Source organism: Pinus tabuliformis, chromosome 7 (assembly GCF_031772625.1).
Source record: "Pinus tabuliformis cultivar Carrire ecotype Pingquan chromosome 7, CPIR1, whole genome shotgun sequence".
Classification (NCBI taxonomy): Eukaryota; Viridiplantae; Streptophyta; class Pinopsida; order Pinales; family Pinaceae; genus Pinus; species Pinus tabuliformis.
In genome coordinates, this window is record NC_142293.1 from 2,033,171,924 (window position 1) to 2,033,182,352 (window position 10,429).

At 37.0% G+C, this 10,429-nt stretch overlaps 1 pseudogene; it reads right to left on the minus strand.

The window, feature by feature from the left end:
- Positions 1–7,392: 7,392 nt before the first annotated feature.
- On the minus strand, positions 7,393–8,073 carry LOC149256660 (pyruvate kinase isozyme A, chloroplastic pseudogene; annotated as a pseudogene).
- Positions 8,074–10,429: the final 2,356 nt, after the last annotated feature.

Sequence of the window (10,429 nt, forward strand, 5' to 3'; positions counted from 1 at the left end):
ACCGTAGTGCTTGATGATCTGGGCAAAACAAATTCTTTACGTAGGAAATAATGCTGCCAATATAAGGTTTTTGAATGACAGCATATATTTCTTTACCAGAAGTGTTATATTTTCTTTTGGCATCAATTTTGTTAAAATGTGCTACAAGCCTACATGTCCGAGTCTGACTCAATACTAATCCAACTGCTACAGAAGAAGCATCACAGAACATCAAATGCTATATAAGTGGGGATATACACCATTTAAGTCCAATATTGTATATCCCAACCTATACAACATTTAATGCATTGCTGCATGGGGCATATTGTTTTCCCTTTTTGGGTAGCTAAATATCTTTTTCCAGTGTTACTTCATCTAAATGTTGACATTTGGTGCAATCTGTTAAGGTTGCAGCTATGTCAGAAATGTTTAATAAACCTCTTCTAAATATTTACTACCAAAAGAACTTCTAAAACCACCTCACCAAAGGAAGTCACTAAGCAAGGCAAGTTACGAAAGCCAAACAAGAGGAGGAAATGAAAATTTGATCCAGTTCCTTTGTTCAAATCATTTCTGCTCTGAGAACAACTTCTTTTAACTAAGGTTGCCTGGCCTTTTCACTAGCTAGGTGGTCTGCCATAGTTGTTCATTGCAAGATTCTTGCCAAAATAGGCATGCAAGCTATGCCCAGTACGTGTTACATTAAAATGTATCAGTTGGTAGATTTGCTTCCCACTTAAACTGCATTTTGGGAGATTGTTTCTTGAGCTAAATGCTTGCAGTCTTATTGAATTTCCGAAAGAAAAACAACGTTACAATTTGTATTTTTTTTAATTTTTATTATCACAACAGAAAAACATATTGTTATAAGCTCTGGAATGTTCAAAAAGGATAACTAGAAGTATAGACTATTTAGTTTTGCTATTGGTGATCATCATTCATCATCGGAGTAAACTAGATAATGTCAAATTCTGGATCTGAGTAGGAACCAAATGTGGATTGTTGTCATTTGTTTCCATGGTTATTTTTTATCCGACCAACCTTTGGCTGACCTTGCAGCCATTACAAGTGTTCAAAGGGATTTATTGAACCTTCCCTATAACTTTTATAAATTATATTCATTTCGAAATGACCAATGCAATGAATATTTTTAACGAAAACCCTCTTTTGCAAACTGTTTTGGAATTGTACTTTCTTTCCAGAACGTGTTAGGGTAATATGCAATATCCTTTAGAGAGCTTAAACATTTTTGTTGATGGTTTAGTTGGGCAGTACTACCTGTGGAAGTATTCAAGTTTTATTGTGCAAGCATTATACAAATAATGATAGAGATGACTGCTAATATCTTTTGGAGAAGTCTTACTAATGTTTCTTTTCTCAAGCACAGAGATACAAAAGCTAGCGAATATATGTTTATCTATTTATTCTGAGTGAAGGAGACTAGTAACATAAGTAATCCATATTTTAATTTATAGGTATGGGAAGATTATTTAGTTGCATTTGCAACAAAATATTGTCAGTGGTTTTGAAATGTCGTTTATATGAGGTCTTTATAGTAAAGATTGGAATTTTTTTTTAGTACCCATGTTTTATACCAGCTAGTATGTATTTATCAATTTTTATACATTGAAGAAGATGAGTAATATAAGCAATCTATATTTTGTTTTGTAAAGGTGGGAAGATTATTTAGGTGCATATCCAACTTGAAGTTTTTAAATATTGTCAGTAGTTTTGAAATGTTGTTTCTATGAGGCCTTACAAATAAAATTTGTTTTTTTTTCCCTTTTCTGTCTATGAACTGGTAAATGCATAGATTGTATTTACTTATCAAATGAAACTTCTTAACTCTGCTTTACTTTCTAGAACAGGCCATTCAAGTATGGCCTTGATCTTCTTGGATCCATGCTTAGGGTATCTACTGAAATTGAATTTCAAAGTACTAAAGGTTCGTCTTTTCTTTGCAAGACTCGCTCTTTTCAAGATTGATTATGATTTTTTTTTTATACAAGTGTTCTAAATATTAATTCATGTTTATCCTAACAATTATTATTATGAAATTAGACACAAAAAAAATGTGTAGTATAAGTACCTAGTTTATTGTTCTTATAAATGTATTGGGGGTGTTTATCAACACAAACAACGTGACCAACTATTCATACAAACCCTTCTTGGTTTTGAATCCCGTATTTCACTCATCTCCTTCTCGAATTCAGATTCGGTAATATCCACTCCTCGGATTTTGATCTCTTTCGAGTACAAAGCAAGGGCATAAACTAAAAACAAGAGACCATGATCAGGGCTGAATTACATTGACCTTTAACACAATCTAATTATGCTTATTGAGAAGCTATAAGAGATTAAAAATGCATGAGTTCGAATATCTGATATTCTCGTCACCTTAAGGACTAACATAAATAAGTAAACAGAATATAGGTTTGATAAATATGCACTGGTCTTTACTGCTCTGGATATCATGGTTTATAATTTTGATGAGCATTGATTAGAGATTAATATGCATCAGTTTAAATGTCAAATATTTTCATTGCTTAGAACACTGATATAAGTATGTGTATTGAAACCTATGGATCATAAAAAGTATTAGCATGAATGGTATGAGCACTTAAAAGGTTTACAAAATGCACATATGTTTTCTTCTTGGACTTGGTTGCCTATTTTTGGTTGATGTAACAGTCCGAAGAGCACCTGGTAGGTGTGTGCAACTATTTTATTTTGTTTACAACTTCAGTTTGGACAATGTGGTTGTCAAGTAAGCATATTTTGGCCAAATGAGGCAACTCACACATGTTGTCATCCATGGAAAATCTGCAACTAATTGTGGCATTTTGAGTTCTAATTCATGGTTATAAATATGCAAAGAATGGCCATGACTGTAAATGAGTGCTATAATTATATATTGGGCCTGTTACTAGTTCAAATTCCTTCTGCTAATTATTTCTTTTCTTATAAATAAATCGGCCTTGCTCTCAACTTGAAGGCAAGAGTGAGGTTGTTGGTACCAGGCCAGCCTACAGAGTCATCGACTGTACATGTCTTGCCAATAACATTGGCATCCGATTTCCCCAAGACCTCTATTCATCACGCTATCATGCATGGATAAAGAAATGGTGAAACAATTTGAATGGTTTAATATTGAAATTTAAAAGCAACACATAGTTAGGCGCCTGGGCAGTGATATGACCATAAATTCTGTTTGGAATACAAACATCATAAGCATAAAGTGATAGAGTACAGAAGCAGGTAATAAAATACTTGAAAGACGGACGATGCAAAATATTCGTTAAATACAAATTTAGGATGACCTGAATTCCATACTGCTTAGAGAGGCTGAAAGAAGTGTCAAACATAAAAGACATCGTAACATAGGGTTTGATAGTTCAGGCATCACTTGGTGGACCAAGTTAAGATACAATGGGACAAGTCTAACCCAATATCTTCTACCCGAGAGGATGCAAAGACTATATGTCACAATTACCCCTCACTTTTGACCATTTATGATGTCCATTTTGAATTAGATAGCTACCTATGCTAAGGCTTTATTTTGCAGTTCCATGTTATTTATTTATGAACGCTATGTAATATTGATGCATTTAGTTGGACAGGTGAAACTACTTATGTAAATCATTAGATGGATTAGGTATTGATGATTGAAATGTTTGATGTACGACCTATTAGAGTTATTGTTGTTTCATGTATGGCTTAAGTGGATATGATTTATCTCTTGAATGACTTAGTGAAATTATGATTATCTAATGTAAGATTTATTTCCAGCATGAACTACAAAATTGATATGTGGATACTAGACTTAATAATATGATGTTTAAAATCATGTATCTATATCTATTTTCTTGTTATATATATGCATGGATGAGAACTAATCCGCAGATTGGAAAGAACTATATGATAACCAAGATCTACTCTTCCATTAGGGAAGGTTGAGACATCCAATAAGGAAAGGTATGATGTACATTGTTCTATTACATTTGGTATCCACTTGATATGCACTCTTATGACATGGGTAAAATGTAAATGACAGGTGGCAAGACTACCTGACTGGATTATTCGATGACAAGTATCCAACCAGTGCTGTAGTGTGGTCCATATTAGGGCATTGACCCTAGTTGTGAGGAGGGGTGGAGGTATTTCCCACCGTGTAACCTCCAAACCTGGAATCGTGGGAGGGCAGTGGTGGACACGCTCCCCTAGACATGTGATGACGATTGCCAGTTGCCTGCTGGGGAAGTTAGGTCGATATAGTTGACACTTCCACCATATTGGTTTTATCAATGGTTAGATTGGTATAGCCGATGCCACCGTATATAGTAGTAGAGGATGGATAGGGTGGGAACAGAAGTAGGTCAGGAAGGATAGGAGGATATAGATTAGTTGGAGACTCTTGATGGGACGTGATGTCATTCTCTGACTTATCAAATTTTACTACTATAATTTTCTCTCTATTTTGTTATGCCTTATTGCTAAACTAGTTCGAACTCCTTGTATCTTTTACACTCTAACTTCGGGATGAAGTTTTCTGAAGTGGGAGTGTATATAATGCCCTACTTAATCTTATCATGCAAATTTTACTAGTGTTTAAATTACCTTGAAATATTGACTTATAATTATCAAGAAATATTGGTACATACCTACATTGGTGAAACTGTAAATTTATTACTGATATAAATTTTGTTATTATTCAATTCCCAACATACCCCCTCAAATTTAAATTTTGATAGGATATGGTTTCCTTCCATTTATTCCAATTTAAATATCCACATCCCCAAAATGTCCTCTCAAATTTACTTAGGAGAAGACATGGTCCTCTCCAATTAATTACCAAATTATATATTCATATCTCATCCCCAAAATGTCCTCTCAAATTTACTTGGGAGAAGACATGGTCATCTCCAATTGATTACCAAATTAAATATTCATATTTCATCCTCAAAATGTCCTCTCAAATCTACTTGGGAGAAGACATGGTCCTCTCCAATGAATTACCAAATTATATATTCATATATCATCCCCAAAATGTCCTCTCAAATTTACTTGGGAGAAGACATGGTCCTCTCCAATTAATTACCAAATTTAATATTCATATCTCATCCCCAAAATGTCCTCTCAAATTTACTAGGGAGAAGATAAGTCCAATGTAAGGATGAGGGGGTAGTTATGACATTAATGATAAGTGGTTGAGGTGGAGAAGAGAAGGAGGCATAAAAGGGGAAGGATGATGGGAGGAGAGGGGATACTTAGTATTGGTTTTGGTTTTGGTTTGGTTGTGGTTTTGGAGGATTTGTTTTGAGAGGAAGGTGGAGAAGAGAGAAGGGAGAGAAGGTGAGTATTGTTTATCTTGGACACACTACATCTGGTTGGACTTGGGCTCGGAGGGCTAGGGAACCTGTGGAGGTTTCCTGGGCTAGGAAATACTTCCTAGTTGGTTGGGAGGTAAATTCAGTTGGTAGTCAAGAGGAGCATCCCAGTAGGATCAAGAGCTCAGGGGCATCTCAACCAGGCTACCAGAATATGTATTCTTCTGTTTATAAATTACTCATGTAAGTGATTGAAATGAAATGCTTACTATTTAATTGTGGGAAATAAATTTTAAATGGTAAATTATCATCGATTAAATGTTTAGTTAGAAATAAGTTATTTCTCGTCTTATTGTATTTAAAATTAGAGAAATTTAGTTTTGTTGGAGGACCCTAGGATGGAGCCTCACAATATTTGTTGCAGATTCATTTGGAAAGGCAAACAAACAGGGAGGATTTTTGCATGGGCAAAATGGGATCTGTTTTCCATACCAAAGAAATGGGGAGGTTGGGGCATTAAAAAAAAGGGAAAATTTCTCCACAGCGCTAGTGGCCAAGATAGGATGGCAATTAATCACTTCTAGTAGTCTCTAGACCAAAGTAGCCTCCTCAAAATACATTGATCCATTAAGGCCGATGGATTGGATGAGACAGACAAGCTGGAACAAAACAGGGATCTCGAACATTTGGAAAGTGGTACTGAAATCATTGTCACTGATCCGTGATGGGCTTACTTAGAGAATTCATGATGGGACATCTGTTCGTATCGGCCTTGACCCTTGGATAGGATGCAGGAATGCACATTTATTACCAAAAGGACTAATACAGCACCTCAAAGAGTCTGGCATCACCCACATCAGTCACATTGCTAACCAGGAGAGATCTACCTTCCTACACCAAGCTTGGAAATCTACCCACAACCTGCACTTACCACATCAATGGCACCATCTCTGGACGGCATACACAGCGGCTCTAACTGAATCTCATATCCGAATCTTGGAAGGGGAGGATGAGATTATATGGGAAATTGCAAAAAATGGTCGGTACTCTCCCAAAGAGGGATATCTTCACCTTGCCAATAGACATAGACCACAACATATTGATACATGGTGGAAAGGTATGTAGAATCTCAAAGCCCCTCCTAGAACAAGACTGCTCATGTGGTCAATTCTGAAAAACAAAACACCAACTGGAGACAACCTGATCAAGAGAGGTCAACATGGGCCCTTCTGGTGCTGCCTATGCAAAGACAGATCAGAAACAGTGGATCACCTATTTCTCACTTGCCCCATCACTATTGACCTCTGGAATACTACGCTCTCACATACTCCTACACCTAACTCATGGAGAGGTCAAGCTATCAGGGAGGTTTGGGCCAATTGGTGGACAACAACATCCCTGCTGAAAGTAAGGAACCTCCCACTCATTAGCTAGGAAATTTGGATTGCCAGGAACTGCATCATCTTTCTGGATACCACCTTTCACTTGTTAGCCTCACTTTCTTAAAAAAAATAAACAAATCCAATTATTAAATTAAATAAATAAAATCATGAGAATTCTTCAAACTAAGGATTCTAGTTTGGATGAGAGATTCTCTCCAACTAGCTCTCCTAAATTAGTGTGTAAGTTGAGAAATTGTCTCAACCAAGTGAGTCTAAGATAGACGCACTATCTTAAGACCACTTTCTCATGTATTTAAATGTATTATTAAATTATTTGAATAAGAGAGAATACATGAACATGAGAGACCACATGATGGCTCTCTGCCTTCAACCCCAGTTTAATGTTTGTGTTAATTTGTTGTTCATATGGTTATATGGCTTTGAGATTTTCAACATGTGGTATCAGAGCTTACGATGATTCTGGGTGTATGTGAGGTTTTTAAAGAATGAATTGTGCGTGAAGGAGACTCCATTGCATGGACTAGCAAGAGGAATTGGAGCAAATTTCTGTGTGGAGGAGCAGTGATTTAAAATCGTTGTCTATAGGAAATTTTGGTAACTTTTCTATTGGAAGTTCCAACAACTACATAATTATTTCCTAACACTCCCATGAACAAAGCCCAGCAACCGGGGAAGAACATTTATTAGGAGCTCGATTGAAGTGAGATCCAAACTTCAACATCCTCAGCTTTAACTGATGCAGCACCTCCAAGATCCCCCATGTGAATCTCAGACCCCTCTATATCCATCATAACCCTTCTCTTTGTTCAATTTTCTCACATTCCTGATAACATTGTGATGCCAATCCCTGGTACCGTGGCACATATTAATCCTCGCCACATTCATCCCTTCCATAGCCAGAGCTTCAAGCTGTTCGAAACTACAGGAAGTGGGCCCAATCGTGCACACTAGCTTCTTCCTTTTCGTACTTCGAAACCCGTTTTCCTTCAAATCAGCCTGCATTACGCTATCCACCTCTATAACCGATGGTGTCATTGTGGCACTTTTCTTGAACATAACGCCATTAGAAAAACTGTTATTGTTATTTTCGATCTCTAGCTCTGAAATCACTGGAGATTTACCGGTTTCCAGTACTGCGAAGATCTTATTAATCCGTAGCTTTTGCCTGGGCTTTGGTGGCCGCCATTGAAGGCTTTTAACGGAGGAAAGCGTCAGGATTCAAACCTGGAGCAGGGATTTGTGAATCGAAAGTGGATTTTGCATCAACTGCGCCATTAGCTTGAAGGATATTTGGAGGCAAATGTAGAGATTTTTATGTCGATTTGGAGCTATCCGAGCAGCTAAGGTGTCGATGGGAATTAATTGACAGAAGTGGAGTGAGCATTGGAGATGTAATTCAGACACCATCGCTGCAGCTGGGACCTATAGATCAGACTTTTCGGCTCTAAATCGCATCATGTGTGATCTCCAAGCAGTGTCAAATGGACTCAGGCGGCGTTCTCTGCTGATTTTGAAAGCCATTGCAAATATCTTAGATCGCAGAACCCCATGGCTTCGACCCAGGGTGATACATCATCTATTTGTTAAATGACTGGCGGAACTGAAATTCCTGCATTTCGAATTTTTTACTTCGTTGACTGGTAATCTGCCACTCTTGAAACCATTGTCGAGGCAAGACCTTCACTCTGTTGCTCACTGGTTCAGGTTAGTTCTGGTCTTGACCAAACTCTGCTACGGGTCGATAAAAATACAATTTTTACAAATCACATGATACCACATATCAAAACTGAGGGTTATGTGACTACTGGCTTTAGTTGTAGCTGTCCTTGTTCGGTCCCTGATCAGTAACACTAGTCTTTCCCCCTTTGTACAATAGCCAAAGTGGATTGTAAGTGAAGCCTACTCCAAAATTTATGGCTGACAATCCCACAAAATACTGAGATACGATGGATTTTGATGAGTACAATTATCTCGAGAAGACCGTTGAAAATCCAGAAGCAATAATTGCATACAAAGATAATGATAAGGTACAAAGATAATGGTAAGGCTGGAAATACGTTGGATGATAAAGATTAGAGAAGCTGGAAAGAGAACGAGATCACAAAATCATGAATCATTTCTGTGAAAGCAATAAGGAGTTTATGTTGGGTCATCAACAAACATCCAATTAACGACTCATTTGTGTTTTGTTTTATGCATTGTCCCATGCTGTAGACAAGCAATGTGAAATGTCAAACTTCGGTAATTTTGTATACTTGCAGTTGTGAGCTTGATTTCATCGGTGACAAGATGTCAATACTCTATCATGACCCCTTGTGGCTATAGTATTGTAGCATTTCTCCCTGTCAATTCACATTTTTAAAATGGGTAGCATGTAAAATAATTGTTAAAAGGGTGATTAAGGGTATTTAAAATACCTTTTTTGTGGAGAGATACGCTGCTTTATTTTTTGTAAATTTGGAGTGATACAAGTCAAGTGAAAGTCGTTATTGTGATCCAAAGAAAGGTTGAGTCAGTTTTTGAAGACAAATTGATGCCAGAGAGTTCTCAGTCTGTGCATGAGACGCCTCACTGAAGACATTGTCATGATGATGTATCTTGAAGGTTAATAAAAACATATCTTTTTGTGGTGATCGTGTCCTAGATCCGCCCGAAATTGAATAAGGGGATCATAGGTACACTCTGTGTCATGAATGTGTTTGCATGGTTTGTGTCGCGTTCATTAAATGCTTTCTTTGTCATCTGTTTACACAAACTAAATGGGCATAAGAAACGCTTAAGTATAAGCATGCTCGATCAAGCTCCTGAAATCAACACTCTTGTAATCACTTAAGTTCATAAACACAAAGCATCACATCATCGACTTGATAAAAGCAATCTTCTGCAACAACATTTCACAACAGCTAATTCATGCCATCAAGTTAAGGATGCTACACACTCAAGCATTTCAAGTCCAAACAACATCAACATTATGAACACTTTTTGTATCACTTGCAATGTTTTAACTGAATTGTCTGGGTGCATTTTTGGTTGTAACCGACACCCTCATTTGATTTGTTAAAGTGCATCATTAAGTCAAGTCAGTGGTTACTTGAACATTGATTTTATCATTTGTCATTTGGGTGAATTTTCGACAGTGTTCAACACCCATCATTTTTTAGCACATTCAATGCATCACTAAGTGCAGTGATCACCCAAGGGTTCAAGACAACAGGTGTTTAAAGAAAGTACAACAATCATCAACAAACGAGCATGTCATTAAAAACAATCAAACAAACAAGTATTTCAAATAAAAACAATCAAGAAAGTGAGCGTGTTCATAAAATAATCAAGCAAGCAAATCATCATCAAACGAGCGTGATTTCTAATCTTCAAGTAAGCATCAAAACAAGCATGTGTCTACAGCAAGCGCACTAAGATCAAGTGAACGTGTCAAGTAACCAAATCAAGTGCGACAGTTCAATGCACAACAAGCGAGCCTGTGTAAAGTTCATTACAGCATTCATAAAGTTCCTTTCAAGCAAAGTGATCGTCATCAAGTGAGCGTCAAGTCAACAATTCAAGCAAGTGTTTAAAGCATCAGTAATCAGCGAACAATACAAGCGAGCTTGTCATTTCAGTGATCAACTCAAGTGCGCAATTTTCAAGCACAACTTCTACACCAAGCGAGCCTGCCTTCAAAGTAAGCAAGACAACATGGCGACACACATTCAGCTGTCC